The sequence below is a fragment of the Lepidochelys kempii genome, chromosome 2, assembly GCF_965140265.1.
Source record: "Lepidochelys kempii isolate rLepKem1 chromosome 2, rLepKem1.hap2, whole genome shotgun sequence".
In the NCBI taxonomy this organism is placed as follows: domain Eukaryota; kingdom Metazoa; phylum Chordata; order Testudines; family Cheloniidae; genus Lepidochelys; species Lepidochelys kempii.
This window is the reverse complement of record NC_133257.1, coordinates 116,560,121-116,577,480: the sequence shown is the minus strand read 5'-3', so window position 1 is coordinate 116,577,480 and position 17,360 is coordinate 116,560,121. Positions and strand designations below refer to the sequence as shown.

At 43.9% G+C, this 17,360-nt stretch overlaps 1 protein-coding gene and 1 long non-coding RNA gene across 2 annotated transcripts in view; one reads left to right on the top strand and one right to left on the bottom strand.

Annotated features, from left to right (window-relative positions):
* Positions 1–17,360, bottom strand: part of LOC140907012 (eukaryotic translation elongation factor 1 epsilon-1-like) — a 157,068-nt gene that overhangs the window by 11,072 nt on the left and 128,636 nt on the right. The gene's annotated exons all lie outside the window — the stretch shown is intronic.
* Positions 2,089–7,126, top strand: LOC140907013 (uncharacterized). Its single transcript, XR_012157334.1, has 3 exons — positions 2,089–2,423; positions 4,040–4,403; positions 4,788–7,126. It is a non-coding gene; the product is annotated as an uncharacterized lncRNA (long non-coding RNA).

Sequence of the window (17,360 nt, the reverse complement as noted above, 5' to 3'; positions counted from 1 at the left end):
GACTTTTCAGTGGGTCTGAGATTCATGTAGTCCACGTGTGTTTCTGCAGACCTTGGCCAACACAGGTTTTGAAGGTTCCACTCCACAGTGTTGCCATCCTCCATAGCAGACAAGAGAAAGTAAGGGACTCATGGAACTGATAAAAGCCACAGATGTTTGCAAGGTTTCAGAGTAGCAGCCCTGTTAGTCTGTATCCGCAAAAAGAAAAGGAGGGCTCGTAGCACCTTAGAGACTAACAAATTTATTTGAGCATAAGCTTTTGTGAGCTACAGCTCACTTCATCGGATGCAAATAAGTTTTCCGCTCCTGCCAGGTTAGCATGGGAGAGGAAGATATAGGCTTTTATGGTGCTCCTCTCGGACTTCAGATACTTTTGTTTCTGAACAGATTGAAATTCAATCATTAGATGATATTTGTACCAGATCAGCCATGACATCTCAAAGAACTGCTGTTACTATATGGGTAAGTAACCTTTCCTCCTCCTTTGTGTGTTCCACTTTAGATGACTCCCGAGCAGTGTCCCACTGAAGGTGGATGTTGAGGGAAGGGATTTAGCACAGTTCAGAGAACAGCCACACCAGAGGCAACATTTGCTTTGGAAGCATGCACAAAAGTATAGTGGTGGGGGAAAAGCATACACAGACAAACAGGTGGCAGCTTCACAAATACCTGCAATGGGTATATTCTTAAGTGGGGCAACAGGGGTGGATTTTGCCCTAGTGGAATGGGTAGTCACTTTAGCTGGTGCACTCCAGAAGCTTTGTCACACCCCAAAAATACACCCTGAGACCCATTTCAATAGTCTTTGGGTGGAAATAGGGGCTTCCTTCATTCTGTCTGCAAAGGAAACTGAGTCTAAGAACGATTCTGAAGATCTCTTTTCACATTCAAGAGTGTGAAGACTGGCTTCTTCTCTTGAAGGTGAGATTTGGGGTAGAAGACTGGCAACTGAATATCCTGGTTGATGTGGAAGTCCAGTAAAATCTTGGTAAGGAAGCAAGGATGGGGACGTAGAGTCACCTTGTCCCAGTAAAATACTCTGTAGGATGGGTCTGTCTCAAATGCTGCCAACTCCCCTGCCCTTCCAGACAAAGGGACAGCTATGAGGAAAGTGGGTTTTGAAAGATAAATGGACTTGAGGGGTATTTTCTTCAATGCTTTGAGAACTCGATTAAGGTCCCAAGATGTAGTAGGCTCTCTAATTTGAGGAAAATGGTGGTCAAGCCCTTACTGAGTCTTGAAGTTGTAGGGTGTACGAATACTGAAAGCCCCTGAACTGGTAGATCAAATGCTGTAATAGCAGTCAGGTGGACTTTGATGGAGCTCAGTGACAAATCCAGGATTTTTAATTCAGCAAGTACTTGAGTATGTCAGTGAGATACCAGTGTGGACACAAGAAAAAATGGATAAAACCTGGCCATCAGGAAGTTTAGACTTGAAATTAGACGAATGTTTCTAACCAAACAGAGGAGTGAAGTTCTGGAAGCTCTTCCAAGGGGAGTGGAGGGGGCAAAAGACATATCTGGCTTCAAGACTAAGCTTGATAAGTTTATGGAGGGGATGGTATGATGGGATAGCTTAATTTTTGGCAATTAATTGATCTTTGACTATTAGCGGTAAATATGCCCAATGGCCTGTGATGGGATGTTAGATGGGGTGGGATCTGAGTTACTACAGAGAATTTTTTCCTGGATGTCTACTGGTGAGTCTTGCCCACATGCTCAGGGTTTAGCTGATCGCCATATTTGGGGTTGGGAAGGGATTTTCCTCCAGGGCAGATTGGCAGAGGCCCTGGGGGTTTTTCTCCTTCCTCTGCAGCGTGGGGCATGGGTCACTTGCTGGAGGATTCTCTGCACCTTGAATCTTTAAACCATGATTTGAGGACTTCAATAGCTCAGACCTAGGTTAGGGGTTTATTACAGGAATGGGTGGGTGAAATTCTATGGCCTGCGTTGTGCAGGAGGTCAGACTAGAACATCATAATGGTCCCTTCTGACCTTAAAGTCTATGACTCTAGGTGAGACTCGGCAGCAAATAATGCCTGGCGGGTGCATCAGGACTGGAACTGCTTGCACTTTTGCAGGTAATTCTTTCTTGTGGAGAGTTTCCTGCTATTCAGCAGCACATTCTGTGCTTCAAAACAGCTACTGATTTCTATACCCAAGAGTCATCAAGGAGCCAAGCCTTGAGATATAGCATGGAGAAATGGGCATTGTGGTGTGCGTATTGTGCCCAATTCTTGGGTCAGTAGGTCAGCTGTCAGAGGGAAGTGAAAAGGTAGTCACCAACAGGTGTATCAGGTCCAGGAACTTTACCTGCCCTTGGTCAGGATGATTACCGTTTTCTCTTGTTTTAGTTTGTTTAGGACCTTGAGGAGCAATGGTGTTGGGGGAGAAGCATATGGCAGAGTTCAAGGCCAACTGGTAAGGAAGGTGTCCCTTAATGATTTGTGGTTGTGTCCTCCCATCAAGCAAAATCACTGGTATTTCATGTTGGATGGTGTCGCAAATAAATCTCTCTTTGGGATGTCCCAGGTGAGAATCTTCTGTAGGATAAGATCACTCAACTCCCATTCGAGGTGCTGGAGAAATGTTTGCTATGGTGTTTTGCTGACTAGGTAGATATGCCACTGAGATGTCAATTTGGTGCATTATGCCCCAGTTCCAAAGTTTTATTGCCTCTGTGCACAAGGACCTTACACCTCTTGGTGGTTTATTTAGTACATGGTTTTTCTGTTTATCTCTTGACTCTGACTAGGTGACCCTGAATCTTGGGTAGAAAGTGGTCACATATGTACTGAACTGCTCTGAGCTCAATAGATTGATGTGAGGAGCAGACACCTCAGGGATCCATCTGCCTTGTGCTATGAGGTCCTGGAGGTGAGCTCTCCAGTCTAGTAGGGAGACATCTGTGGTGCTTATCTTTGTGGGGGGTATGAGAGAATGGAACTCCCAGGCAAACCTTGTGGGGATCCCTCTGTGATGGGGCGTCAACCCCACACTGGCAGAGAAGGGACTAACAGAGCCGTGGGAAGGCTGCCTGGGAAGCAGCCAGACTGCGAGGAACAGCCAATTAGGGCCCAGCAGGTCCATATAAAAGGGAGCTGCAGGGAAGAATAGTTCAGTTGCTGCTGGGAGCCCAGGGACTAAGGATTGTATCCCTGGAGGGCTGAGAGAACTGTAAGCACCTTGGACAGAGCAGTGGCTGGTTCTTAGGACTGAGCAGCTGAGTGCCCTGAGCTGAGGGCAAAGAAGGTACTGGAGCTGTGGGGAAGTGGCCGAGGGAAATAGAGCAGTATTGACAGAGTTACAGAGGAGCAATAGGAGGCTGCTATTTACAGGGTCCTTGGGTTGGGGCCCAGAGTAGTCGTTGGGCCTGGGACCCCCTCACTCGCCACTAGGGAAGTGGCTGGACTGTTGGACAGAGATACTCTCCCCAGGAAGTGGGGAACCATAGACAATGACACGGCCAGATGGCTCAGTCAAGATGAGGACCCTGCGGTTCTGGCTGAGAGAGTAGCTGTAGGCGGGAAAAGAGACAGTGTGCCAGTGTGCAGACCGCAGATGTGGGCGTTGGCCTTGAGCTAATCCCCATCATGACAAGGAGGAGGTGCCAGTCTGGCGATGAGGACTGTACCCTGTGACACCCTCCACCAATTGAGAGAGTTGAGAACTCTGAGCACTGGGCACAGAGAGTGCAGACTGCCATAAGATGTTACAAGAGTACAGGCTGCCACATGGCTCAAAATCTGAAGTCAGGTCCTTCTGATGGTTTGAGGATTCTGCTGTAGTGTGGAGAGGAGGTTGGACATCATGACAAACCTGTCCCTGGGGAAGTATGCCCTGGCAGTTGTGGAGTCCAAGGTGACCCCTATGAAGTTGATGTGTTGGACAGATGTCAAAGATTGCATTGAACCAGAGTCCCACAGAGTAGAAATGTGCTAGGGCCTTGTTGCTGCTGACTGTACCTCATGGAGGGAACAATCCTTGAGGAGCCAGTCATCGAGATAGAGGAAGGTGACTTTTCCCATTTGCCACAGATGGGCCATGACAACTGAGATAACCTTTGTGAAGACTCCCACGTCAGTTGAGAGGCCAAAGGGAAGCACTTAGTACTGACAGCGGTCATTGGTGATGATGAACTGGAGGCGGTGTCTGTGAGCTGGATGTATTGCTACCTGAAAATATGCATCCTGAAAGTCAAGGCTCACAAACCAGCCTCGTGGAGCTAATAATGGTATTATTGCGGCGAGGGTTACCATATTGAACCTTCACGTTTGGATGAATGTGTTCAGTCTTGGTCTCCATCCTCCTTTTTGCTTGCATACCAGGAAGCAGCTGGAGTAGAACCCTTTTCCGATGAAAGAAGGAGGAGCTGGTTGGATCACCCCCAGGAGCAAGAGGGTTTGTACCTCCTGTCTTAGGAGATCTTTGTGAGAGCCCCTGAAAAGGGAAGAGGAAGCTGAATGGAGGTTGGAGTGGGGTTGGAAATTACATGAATGCCATAGCCTGATGTAATATACTCCCAATAAAGCTTGAAATAGGAGAGATCTCCGTAGGGTGGGTGGGAGGCAGGGGTGGTGGTGCTGCATCAGATCCCGACTGTGGACTGACTTGTGACCCTCAACAGAAGGGTCAAAAGAAAGGTCAGAAGAAGCTGCTGACTGCAAGGTGATAGCAGATGATGGGACCTTGTTGGGTGGCTCTACAGATCTTTGGAAGGTTTGGTACTGGATTAATTGAGAACATTGGGCTATCTGTGACCTCTACTTTTTCTTTTGGTTGCAGGGATGTGGATGCCCAGAGATCAACGGGTCACTCTAGAATCCTTTACTGTGTGAAGGAATTAATCTGTGGCATTGCTGAAGAGCTTAAGTCTTCAAAGGCAAGATCCTCTACTGTATTCTGGATTTCCCTACAAAGTCCAAAGGAGAATAGCCATGAAGCATAGTGAATAACTATAGTGGATGCCATAGAAAGAAATTAGTTTTTGGCCTCATCCAAAGAGGCTCACAAAGAGGCTTTGGCAGTCATCTGACATTCAGTGATGAGAGCCTGAAACTGGTCCTTCTGGTCTTGTGGTAAAGCAGCAATAAAATGAGAGAACTTGCTGTAATTTGTGTAGTTCTGCTTTGCCACTAGGGTCTGGTGGCCAGCTATCCTGAATTGTAATGCAGCTGAAGAACAGCCTTTGCAGCTGAGAAGGTCCGGGTGCTTCAGTTTCTTGTCATGAGGACTTGATCTGGAGCAATGTTGTCCGTCTCTCTCATTTACAACATCAGCCACCAGGGAATTTGGGGTGGAATAGGAGAAGAGGTATTCTGAGTCCTTGGTAGGTACACAATATTTATTTTCTACATTCTTGCAAGTTGGTGGGACAGTGGCTGGCATTTGCCATATTGCCCAGGCTTGTGACAGCAAAGCCTCATTAACAGGTAAGGCTATATTGCTTTGGGAATCGGTATATAGGATATCTACCAGGGCATGCTGTGGTTCCTGCACCTCTTCCAAGGGCATCTGTAAGGATTTGGCAACCTTCTTCATGAGTCCCTGGAAGACTTTGAAGTCATGCACATAGGACAGGGGAGAGGGTCATAACTGCCTCATCTGGTAAGGAAGAGGACGTATTAGATGGCCCTACCTCTTCCTCCACTCTCAGCTCTTGTTCTTCTAGAGAGTTCTTTTGAGGAAGGGGAGTCCTCCTGGGGCACTGGTGATCATGAGGGTGCCCTCTAGAACAGGTCTTCGTATGGTACCCAAGGTTTCCAGAAGACCCAATGTGGTGAGGCATAAGGGAAGGGTACTCCTGCCATGGAGGTTGTTGGGTCAGTTGTCAACTGGTTCCTGGGGTCTCTTCCTCAGGATTCTTCTCAGGGGAGGGAAGTTCAAACAGAAAGACAGTGGAAAGTTAGACAGAGATCTTTGAATCTGAAGAGGTGTTATCCTCTGTTTCTAGTGTTGTCAGGGAAAAGGTATTGGTACTGGTGGCAGCATCAGTATCGGCAGTCAAATTGGGACTGACAGCTGCATCAGTACTGGCAGCAGGGCCTTCATCTCAGCCACTGCGGGGGTACACTGGTACCAGCAGAAGTGAGTGCTGGGGTCAGGGTTGAAGGTGGTTTCTTCTAGGAGTTCCTGTGTTTGGAGGACTGAGAAGAGTATCAGAGCTGGTTCTGAATGGGGCTGTTTTCTGAGAGACTTTTCAATGCATGAAGCGCTGAAGGTTTTCTTCATAGGTATGGGATCTTGGTAATGGAGGAAGTAGGAGCCTCGGCAGTACCCATACGCAGATACAAGGTCTCCTTTCTCCCTGACTTTTAGGGTGACATTTCCTACCTCTTAGGAACTCTGTTGGGGGAATCTAGTTCTTTTCTTCCTAGAAGGTTTCAAAGTCTCTGAAGCAGCCTTCTGGTGTCTGGTTGCAGGCACTGGAGCCATGGAAGTTGCTGGGATGCTCAGGCTGAAAAAGGCTGAAGTACGAGGGAAAATCAGGCTCCAAAGTAGTAGCAGGTTGCCAGAAATGCTCCATAAGCTGCAACCTGCCCTCCCTCAGCTTCCTAGATCTGCTTTTAAATCCAGTTGAGACCTTGCACTCGGATAGAATGTTGGACTCTCTGAGACAATGGAGGCAGCTGGAACGTCCATCGCTAAGGAGAAAGACCTGTCACAGATCTCTCAGGGTTTGAAGCCTCAGGTTCTGGGCATACCCCAGAAAGAGAAGGCCACAGACAAGAAGAGGTGTAGGTTGGATTGTGTGTGTGTACTGCAAAGACAAAAGATATGGGGGGCAGCCCCCAGCATGTATGAGGAACAATAAAATTAATTAAATGCAATTAAAAAAGGTAAGATTAAAAAGTGAATGGACACTGCAAGGCTCTATCTTTAGCCACAGGCAGTTGAGAAGGAGCTTGAGCGGCAGTGGGTCCATCCTCCCCTATATGCCCTTGGTTCGGCCCATGAGAATATATAGGACACAAGCCTGGACCCACAGACACTGCTATGAAAAGTCTCCCATGGAAAGCATATGGGCACACGCACACCTAAAATGCGGGTACCCAGAGGGTAGAAGAACACTAGTCACATTAATCAGTGATATTTATATCTTGGATTTATTCTACAACTTGCTATTTACATGTAGGATTCCAATTTACATTCCACTTTTGCTATAATCCATAGTTACCCTTCTAAAAAAAGAACAAACTCATGTGTAAAAAGAAAAGGAGTACTTGTGGCATCTTAGAGACTTATGCTCAAATTGGTTAGTCTCTAAGGTGCCACAAGTACTCCGTTGCTTTTTGCGAATACAGACTAACACGGCTGTTACTCTGAAACTCATGTGTATGTACCTAAGAGATTTCCAAAGCCCATAGTAGAGTATATTTTGACAGCTGTCCCTTGAATCATAAACCATGTCCTCTGAGGGAAGATAGCATGATGTAATTTTAGTGACAGCACAATTGTCATTCAGCTAGAAAGAAGGATATTGTGATCTCAATGGAAAAGAAAAGTGATACTGCCATATGTAAGCTTATATCCCTCTTTCTTCAGTAATTTGTACCTCTCATGAAGGGCTGTGAGTGGAAATTACTACAAGCTGTTGAATTAAATGACATCATTTTGCCACCCACAAAATATTATGAGTTTGACAGCCGAAAAGATGGTACAACAGTGAGAAAAGCACAATCTCAGAGTACGTGTACACTTATTTTTGTTTCTAGTGGAAATTTATTTTCATTAGGATTGCAATTTTCACCATTTTCACTATCAATTGCTGACCACCACTCCTGTGGAACTTTGACCTCTACGGTGAACAATTAGCCTCTTCAGAAGTAAGTTTCAACAGCTGCTATTGATTGGCTGCTGCCTGGCAATTTGTGATAGTTGTGAAGACTCTGTAAGGAGGCTGTCAGCTCCAACAATTTAGCTTTTTATGATTACATCTAATGATACAGAATTTGCTTTCAGATAATTTACTCTTAGTTGTAATGTACTGTGTTATAAAGTTCATAAACAGGGCCTTTCAGTTATACAGTTAGATGTTGTTACAAAGAATAGCATAATATAGATTGAAGATTTCAAGGATCATAAAGAGAGAGTTTCCTGTCTATTAATTTAACAGCTGCTTTAATGATGGAATACTGGAATATTTTTTCCATGGTTGAATTCTCTTCCATTACACTACACACACCCTCTTAAGTGACCTGCAGCTGCTTTTATCTGCCAATACTGAATTTTGGTCCATTTTGATACTTGGCACATGATTGTGCCCCCTGTGATTTTTCACTATATCCTAAATAAAACAGAACTGCAGTGAAAGAAAGTAGAGAAGCAGATATGAATATTATTTAAAAAAAAAAACCCACAAAAACCCCATGAGATACCCAGAAGGTGAATGAAGTTCAGAAAATAGTGCTTGTTTAGACAGTTACTCACTCATAGTTTCTGGCCGACTCCACATGCAGAAAACTGGTTTTAATTATTTTTTAATCTGCACTTTCTGCACTAGCCTGTACCCTTCTAATGGCTCATAAACAATGTGCTAGAATATCCATCCAAAAAGATATGTGTCTCTAATGTTGCTTTTTCAAATCCAACTACAATTTAGGACACTAAAAATAGTCATTCCCCCCATCCCCTTCTTAACTCTTAACAGAAGCACCATCACTCTTTGGTAAATGAGGACCAAGATTATGGCTTAGAATTAATGTAAGTGACATGGTTGTCAGTACTTAATGTTTATTTTACACTCTCAGTGTGTCACATATCACTGGATGTTTTTCAAATTCTTAATAATTAGTGAACTTTTTTTCCCCTAACACAGATGATATCAAGTGCAGTATTTATAGTTTTATAGAAACTAAGAGGAATGATTTACTTTGTACTTGGATTCAATAACAAAAGAAAATAACTGACTTTTTGATACATGCTTAGTTATTTGGATTTGGAAAAGAAGGCCTTCTTAATTCATCTAAAATTTGATTCCTCTGTCCTACCTGCCCACCATTTCCCCACTGTTAGTGCAACCACCTCCTCTGCAGCTCTCACCAGGTGACTAGCCTCACTGCAGCTATTATCCTTACTAACTCTCTATCTCAGCAGTTCTCAAACTTTAGCAACCTGTGGACCCTCACTTTGATTTAAAATTTTTCAGACCCCTAAGCCCCCCACTCAGCCCTAGGCCTCACCCCCACTCCTTCCCTTCCTCACCTCCGCGCCACCCCTGCCCTGCCTCTTTCCGTCCCCTCCCCTGAGCGCATCCCGTCCCTGCTCCTTCCCCTCACTCCCACTGCCTGCTGCATGCTGGGAACAGCTGTTTCCCAGCGTGCAGGAGGCACTGGGAGGAAAGGGGAAGAGTTGATCAGCGGGGCCCGCAGGGCCCCTGGAGTGCCCTCGTGGACCCCCAGGGTGTCCACAGACCCCAGTTTGAGAAATGCTGCTCTATCTCACTACCTGTTATTACCTCCCTTATGCCCTGCCTCTTAATATTTCCCTTCTTCTACTAGGTAATTATGAAGTTGCTCTATTATATTTTATCATTTAAATAATTCTTTAAGACGTTGTGGGATTTATTTATATGAAAGATATTATATAATTAAAATGTTAATTATTCTTTGATGCTCCTTTCCATTCCTCCCCAACATTCAATCCCTTCCCTCCATATAGAAGAGAAGTTCACTTGAATGCAGCCAAATGCAAAGTCCTACATCTAGGAACAAGAAATGCAGGTCATGCCTATAGAATGGAGGACTATATGCTGGAAACTGACTATGAAAAGGATTTAGGGGACATAATGGACAGGCAACTCAACAAAAGCACTGTGGCAAAAAGGGCAAAAGCAATCCTTGGATGTATAAATAGGGAAGTAGTGAGTAGAAGTAGGGAGGTGATTTTACCTCTGTGTATGGCATTGGGGAGATTGATACTGAAATACTATGTACAGTTCTGGTGTCCACATTTTTTAAAGGATGCTGAAAAATTGGAGAAGTGCAAAAAAGAGTCACAAAAATGATTCAAGGGCTGGAGAAAATACCTTATAATTAAAGATTAAGGGCTTGTCTACATGGTGCATTAGTGTGCTCCAGCATGTTACACACTAATTGTCTGTGTAGACCCTGCTGGTGAGCACTGAAAGTTTGTGTTCGTGTAATCCCATTTCAAACAGTACTGTGTCAAAATGCACTAGGTAATTTTTAGTGCATGCCAGAAGGTCCACAAGGACAGTTAGGACATGGCATACTAGAATTTACACCCCAGCTGATGCGCACTAATGCACCATGTAGACAAACCCTTAAAGGGCTCCATCTGTTTAGCTTATGGGGAAAAAAGGATTAAGGGGTGACTTGATTGTGGTGTATAACTACCTGGGGAGTAAATTCTGGGTACTAAAGGGCTCTTTAATATAGCAGAGAAAGACATAACAAGAACAAATGGCTAAAAGCTGAAGCCAGACAAATTCAAATTAAAATATTTTTAAAAGTGAAGGTGATCAACCACTGGAACAATCTACCAAGGAAAGTGATGGATTCCCCATCTTTTGATATGTTCAGATGAAGTCTGGATGCCTGTCTGGAAGATATGCTTTAACCAAGCACAAGTTCTTGGGCTCAATACAGGGGTAACTAGATGAAGTTTAACATCCTGTGATATACAGGAGGTCAGACCAGATCATCTATTGTTATATTCCATCCTTAAATTCTATGAATCCTAGGAGTATGGGCCCTACACTGGGTCTAAGTAAACTCTGGTTTTAAACTGCGTTGGAATTTTAGCATGAGCAATAGGCTCAAAGCATGTGACCAAAAGAATAAGATCATGAGAACAAAGAGTTGTCTGCGTTTAAATGTGAAGTGATCCTGGAAATACCAGCATTATCTTATTGATGGTCTTAACTGAAGTAATAGAAATATAGAAAACATGGCTGACTGGGCATCAGGTGCAAAGTTTAGTCCTAAGATTCCCTTTTTGGTCTTTGACTAAAGTCCAACAACCAGCAATAACATGGTTTGTTGTTGTGTATAAAAAGCAAGAATTCCAGAAGTTTTTTTGGTCAGAGCTTTTTCCTTACCCCTTGTAGTTACACCATGTTGGGAAGGAATATCCCGAACTTGATTCTGTTGTGAGTATTTTGGCCAATGCTTGTAAGTGTATTGCTGTTAAAATATAAAATATATGCTTGTACTGGTATTTTGGATGTAATTAGCATCAAGTGGCCTTTGGACTAATAAAGAAATACTTGTGTGGAAGCTGAGTCATGGTAAACATTAATAAACTTAGAAGGGAAATTATTTCCAACAGCTTGACTGGCCCAGGAATGCCCCCTCTATCTGGGAGGAAGGGGGAGAGAGGTAGGTGACATGGAGGCATCTACACTTTATGCCACCCATAAGATTTATGGCTTTATGCCACCCACGATTTCCTTACATCAGAGGAATACCCACCTGCCCTGATAAGGTACTTCTCCTTACCCTTGGGAACCATGGATCAGAATCTAGCTTGTTGTGTACAAAGGAGGAGTAAGAATTTGACATTGACTGAATGCATGGGGTAAAAGGTAAAGGGAAGATTCCAGGATGACTCCTATTTTACAGGACTCAGTGACAGGGAGAATGGTGCTGTGTTCAATAGTGACAGAAACATGGGGGGTAGAGAGGGTTTTGAAAGAATGGCAAGGAGCTCAGTTTTCAGTTTTTGTTGATGGTGAGACATTGAAGAATGTTGTCAAAGAGGTCGAAATGAGCACTTTAATAAGGAGAGAGGAAGGGAGATAATCAGAAGTGGAAAGGTAAATTTTTTTTATTGGTACTCAAAGCCATGCTAGCAGGTAAGGTCACTTAGAGATAGGGTATACAGAAAGAAGAGAAGAGGGCCAAGGACAGAACTGTGTAGGACCCCCACAGAAAGTGGGAGAGGGAAAGAGGAGCATCTATCAAAAGAGATGATAAAGAAGCAGGAAAAATGGGAGGACACTGAACAAAAAAATCAAGGGAGGACAAGTTGTCAAGGAAGAAGTGATCAACAATGTTACAAGCAGCAAAGAAATGTTCCAGAACTTCTTTGAAAAGGGAAAACTGTCCAGTTACTGTTTGGAAACCAGTATAACTATACTCCTGAACAAAGATAAAAATCCAGAAGTCTGTAGATCATTCTGACAAATCTCATTCATTAAGCTACACAATAAAATACTGGCAAAATCAGCTCTCTCTGATCCTACCACTATCAAATCATACTGACCAATGTAGCTTTACTCCAGGGAGAGCAACAAATCATAACATTTGGTGAATACTAAACTTTATCGTATAATACAAATGATTAACAGCATCCTTCTAGCATTAGATGCAGAGAAAACTTTTAATAGGATTTTTTAGGCTTATTTTTCTGTAGTATTGGAGAACTTTAATTTTGCACATCAATGTATAACTTCCATAAATGGTTCTATTGTTCTCTATGTGTATTCCTTTATCTGAACAGGTACCAAGCAGGGATTTTCTCCTTAAGGAGCAGCACAAAGCAAAAGTGCCCCTTTGTCACTTCTTCTGTTTTCTCTATGTGTTGAACCACTTGCAATAGCTGTCAGAGATTCTCCAGAGAGTCAGGGCATAACAATCCATGATAAAGAATGCAAAATTCCTTTTTTTTGGGATGGCATCTGCCTTATCTGATTGAAACATAAGCCTCTTTTCAATTCCTTAAAGAAATCTTAGAAGTCTCATTTAGTTTTCATGTAAATATGACCAAATCAGAGACAAACCAGTAAGAATGTTCAATTTTCCTTGTTGATGTTTCTATGGGGGATCCAAATACCTCACCTATTTATACTAATAATGCTAAACCTGTAACCCATTTTATATACCTTAAAAGTTGGCATAACTCACCATTATCTATGTTAGGCCCAGCCTGCTTGACAAAAGTGAATGTCCTTTCTTGAGTGTTGCACATCTCAAAAGTCCACCTAGTATTTATATCTACTTAATACTATAGCATGGAGACCAAAAACAAGTTGTCGAGGTTTTAAAGACAGAAAACAACTAGAAATTCTATAACTGGACAGCTGTAATTCAATATGTTTGGAACAAGATTACTTTTTACAGAAACTCAAAGCAACAGCCTCACTTGCCAAAGCATGGAAGCAGCATATTTATCTCTTTTTATTCCTTCCAGCCTGATTTATGGCAAAGACAATTTGCTCTCTCAGGAGATCAGACAACATCCTACCCCAGAGAACCACACTGCTAATATGGAGAAAGAAACTTTTCTCCCTCAAGAGACCAAACAACATCCTATGCTAGCAGACTACTCTAAAAATATGGAAGAAGAAAAACAGGTACCTGGTGTAATGCCAAAATTCTCACCAACTTCCTGGATAGTCAGGCTCCCATGTTTTCCTACAGGACAGAATGACACTAACTTTAAAAGATGTTTATATTAAAGGACTATCAACCATTGGAGACTTCGAGCATAACACGACTAAATTTTGAACAGCTCAGAATTAAATTAAGTCTACTTTCTTGAGTGTTCTATATGTACTTGCAAATTAGACACTTCCTAGATACGGTTACTAAAAAAAAAAACTGCATTATTGGCAAAGCAAACAAACCACCACTCAGAGGGTGCCTAACCCAAATAAGTTCCTATTTTTACTGTACAAGTTCTTCTCTGAAAAACACTTCACAAGTGTACACTCCAAATTCTACACCCTGGATTTGAGATCTGAAGATTCCTTTTAAAGATAATCAATGGCAAAAAGCACTTGATTACCACTCTGAAGCCTGTTTCAAGCACTTACAAGTAAATGCAGTACTTTGTGCTATAAAATGTTGCTATTTTCCTTCCATTTTGAAAAAAAATACATTTAATCTACATTTTAAATGCTCCAAATATAAATTACCAATTGCTCTCACTCATGTATTGTTTATTGAGCTGTCATTACATATGCTGGTTTTGGGTACTGATTCCCCATTTCATGATTCAATTTGGCAATTGACTCAGGGCTTGATTTCCATTTATTTTAAGGCCCCATTACTCTGCTCTGGTGGCATGAAGGAACCTGAAATTTGGTACACATTATACTTACATTCATTTTAAGGCCCCTTTGCTGTACCAAAGAGGTATAATGAGTAACAGACTGTCATAATTGTGAGCAACCATTTTCATGTTCTCTCCACAGGTACTAATGCTGAGAGTGGACTAGATGATACATCTGAGGGAAGGGAGCAGAAGGAGACTCCACCGATTGGAAGGCATGAGATGCACTGTCCTAGGGATGGGGGTTCCACGACCACCACTCCCAAGAGAAAGAGGCAGGTGGTGGTGGTCAGGGACTCCCTCCTCAGGGGGACTGAGTCATCTCTCTGCCACCCCAAACAGGAAAACCGAGAAGTCTGCTGCTTGCCAGGAGCTAAGATTCACGATGTGATGGAGAGACTGCCGAGACTCATCAAGCCCTCGGATCGCTACCCGTTTCTGCTTCTCCACATGGGCACCAATGATACTGCCAAGAATGACCTTGAGCGGATCATTGCAGACTACGTGACTCTAGGAAGAAGGATAAAGGAGTTTGAGGCGCAAGTGGTGTTCTCGTCCATCCTCCCTGTGGAAGGAAAAGGCCCAGGTAGAGACCGTCGAATCGTGGAAGTCAATGAATGGCTATGCAGGTGGTGTCAGAGAGAAGGCTTTGGATTCTTTGACCATGGGATGGTGTTCCAAGTAGGAGGAGTGCTAGGCAGAGTCAGGCTCCACCTAATGAAGAGAGGGAAGAGCATCTTCGCAAGCAGGCTGTCCAACCTAGTGAGGAGGGCTTTAAACTAGGTTCACCGGGGGAAGGAGACCAAAGCCCTGAGGTACGTGGGAAAGTGGGATACCGGGAGGAAGCACGAGCAGGAGAGCACAAGAGGGGAGGACTCCTGCCTCATACTGAGAAAGCAGGACGATCAGCTATTTGTCTTAAGTGCCTATACACAAATGCAAGAAGCCAGGAAACAAGCAGGGAGAACTGGAAGTCCTGGCAGAGTCAAGTAATTATGATGTGATTGGAATAACAGAGACATGGTGGGATAACTCACATGACTGGAGTACTGTCATGGATGGATATGAACTGTTCAGGAAGGACAGGCAGGGCAGAAAAGGTGGGGGAATTGCATTGTATGTAAGAGAGCAAATATGACTGCTCAGCGCTCCGGTATGAAACTGCAGAAAAACCTGAGTGTCTCTAGATTAAGTTTAGAAGTGTGAGCAACAAGGATGATATCGTGGTGGGAGTCTGCTATAGACCACCAGACCAGGGGAAGAGGTGGATGAGGCTTTCTTCGGGCAACTAACAGAAGTTACTAGATCACAGGCCCTGGTTCTCATGGGAGACTTCAATCACCCTGATATCTGCTGGGAGACCAATACAGCAGTGCAGACAATCCAGGAAATTTTTGGAAAAAGTGTAGGGGACAATTTCCTGGTGCAAGTGCTGGAGGAACCAACTGGGGCAGAGCTCTCCTTGACCTGCTGCTCACAAACCAAGAAAAATTAGCAGGGGAAGCAAAAGTGGATGGGAACTTGGGAGGCAGTGACCATGAGATGGTAGAGTTCAGGATCCTGACAACAGGAAGAAAGGAGAGCAGCAGAATATGGACCCTGGACTTCAGAAAAGCAGACTTTGACTTCCTCAGGGAACTGATGGGCATAATCCCCTGGGAGAATAACATGAGGGGGAAAGGAGTCCAGGAGAGCTGGCTGTATTTTAAAGAATCCTTATTGAGGTTGCAGGAAAAAATCATCTCGATGTGTAGAAAGAATAGTAAATATGGCAGGCGACCAGCTTGGCTTAACAGTGAAATCCTTGCTGATCTTAAACACAAAAAAGAAGCTTACAAGAAGTGGAAGATTGGACAAATGAACAGGGAGGAGTAGAAAATTATTGCTCAGGCATGCAGGAGTGAAATCAGGCAGGCCAAATCATACTTGGAGTTGCAGCTAGCAAGAGATGTTAAGAGTAACAAGAAGGGTTTCTTCAGGTATGTTACCAACAAGAAGAAAGCCAAGGAAAGTGTGGGCCCCTTACTGAATGAGGAAGGCAACCTAGTGACAGAGGATGTGGAAAAAGAAAATGTACTCAATGCTTTTTTTGCCTCTGTCTTCATGAACAAGGTCAGCTCCCAGACTGCTACACTGGGCAGCACAGCATGGGGAGGAGGTGACCAGCCCTCTGTGGAGAAAGAAGTGGTTTGGGACTATTTAGAAAAGCTGGATGAGCACAAGTCCATGGGACCGGATGTGCTGCATCCGAGGGTGCTAAAGGAGTTGGCAGATGTGATTGCAGAACCATTGGCCATTATCTTTGAAAACTTATGAGAATTGGGGGAGGTCCCGGAAGATTGGAAAAAGGCTAATGTAGTGCCCATCTTTAAAAAAGGGAAGGAGGAAGATCCAGGGAACTACAGGCCAGTCAGCCTCACCTCAGTCCCTGGAAAAATCATGAAGCAGGTCCTCAAGGATTAATTCTGAAGCACTTAGAGGAGAGAAAGGTGATCAGGAACAGTCAGCATGGATTCACCAAGGGCAAGTCATGCCTGACTAACCTAATTGCCTTCTATGACGAGATAACTGGCTCTGTGGATGAGGGGAGAGGAATGGATGTGTTATTCCTTGACTTTAGCAAAGCTTTTGATACGGTCTCCCACAGTATTGTTGCCAGCAAGTTAAAGTAGTATGGGCTGGATGAATGGACTATAATGTGGATAGAAAGTTGGCTAGATCGTTGGGCTCAATGGGTAGTGATTAATGGCTCCATGTCTAGTTGGCAGCGGTATCAAGCGGAGTGCCACAGGGGTTAGTCCTGGGGCTGGTTTTGTTCAATATCTTCATTAATGATCTGGAGGATGGCGTGGATTGCACCCTCAGCAACTTTGCAGAAGACACTAAACTGGGAGGAGTGGTTGATACGCTGAAGGGTAGGGATAGGATACAGAGGGACCTAGACAAATTAGAGGATTGGGCCAAAAGAAATCTGATAAGGTTCAACACGGACAAGTGCAGAGTCCTGCACTTAAGGTGGAAGAATCCCATGCACTGCTACAGACTAGGGACCGAATGGCTTGGCAGCAGTTCTGCAGAAAAGGACCTAGGGGTTACAGTGAATGAGAAGCTGGATAGGAGTCAACAGTGTGCCCTTGTTGCCAAGAAGGCTAATGGCATTTTGGGCTGTATAAGTAGGGGCATTGCCAGCAGATCGAGGGATATGATCATTCCCCTCTATTCGACATTGGTGAGGCCTCATCTGGAGTACTGTGTCCAGTTTTGGGCCCCACACTACAAGAAGGATGTGGAAAAATTGGAGAGAGTCCAGCAGAGGGCAACAAAAATTATTAGGGGACT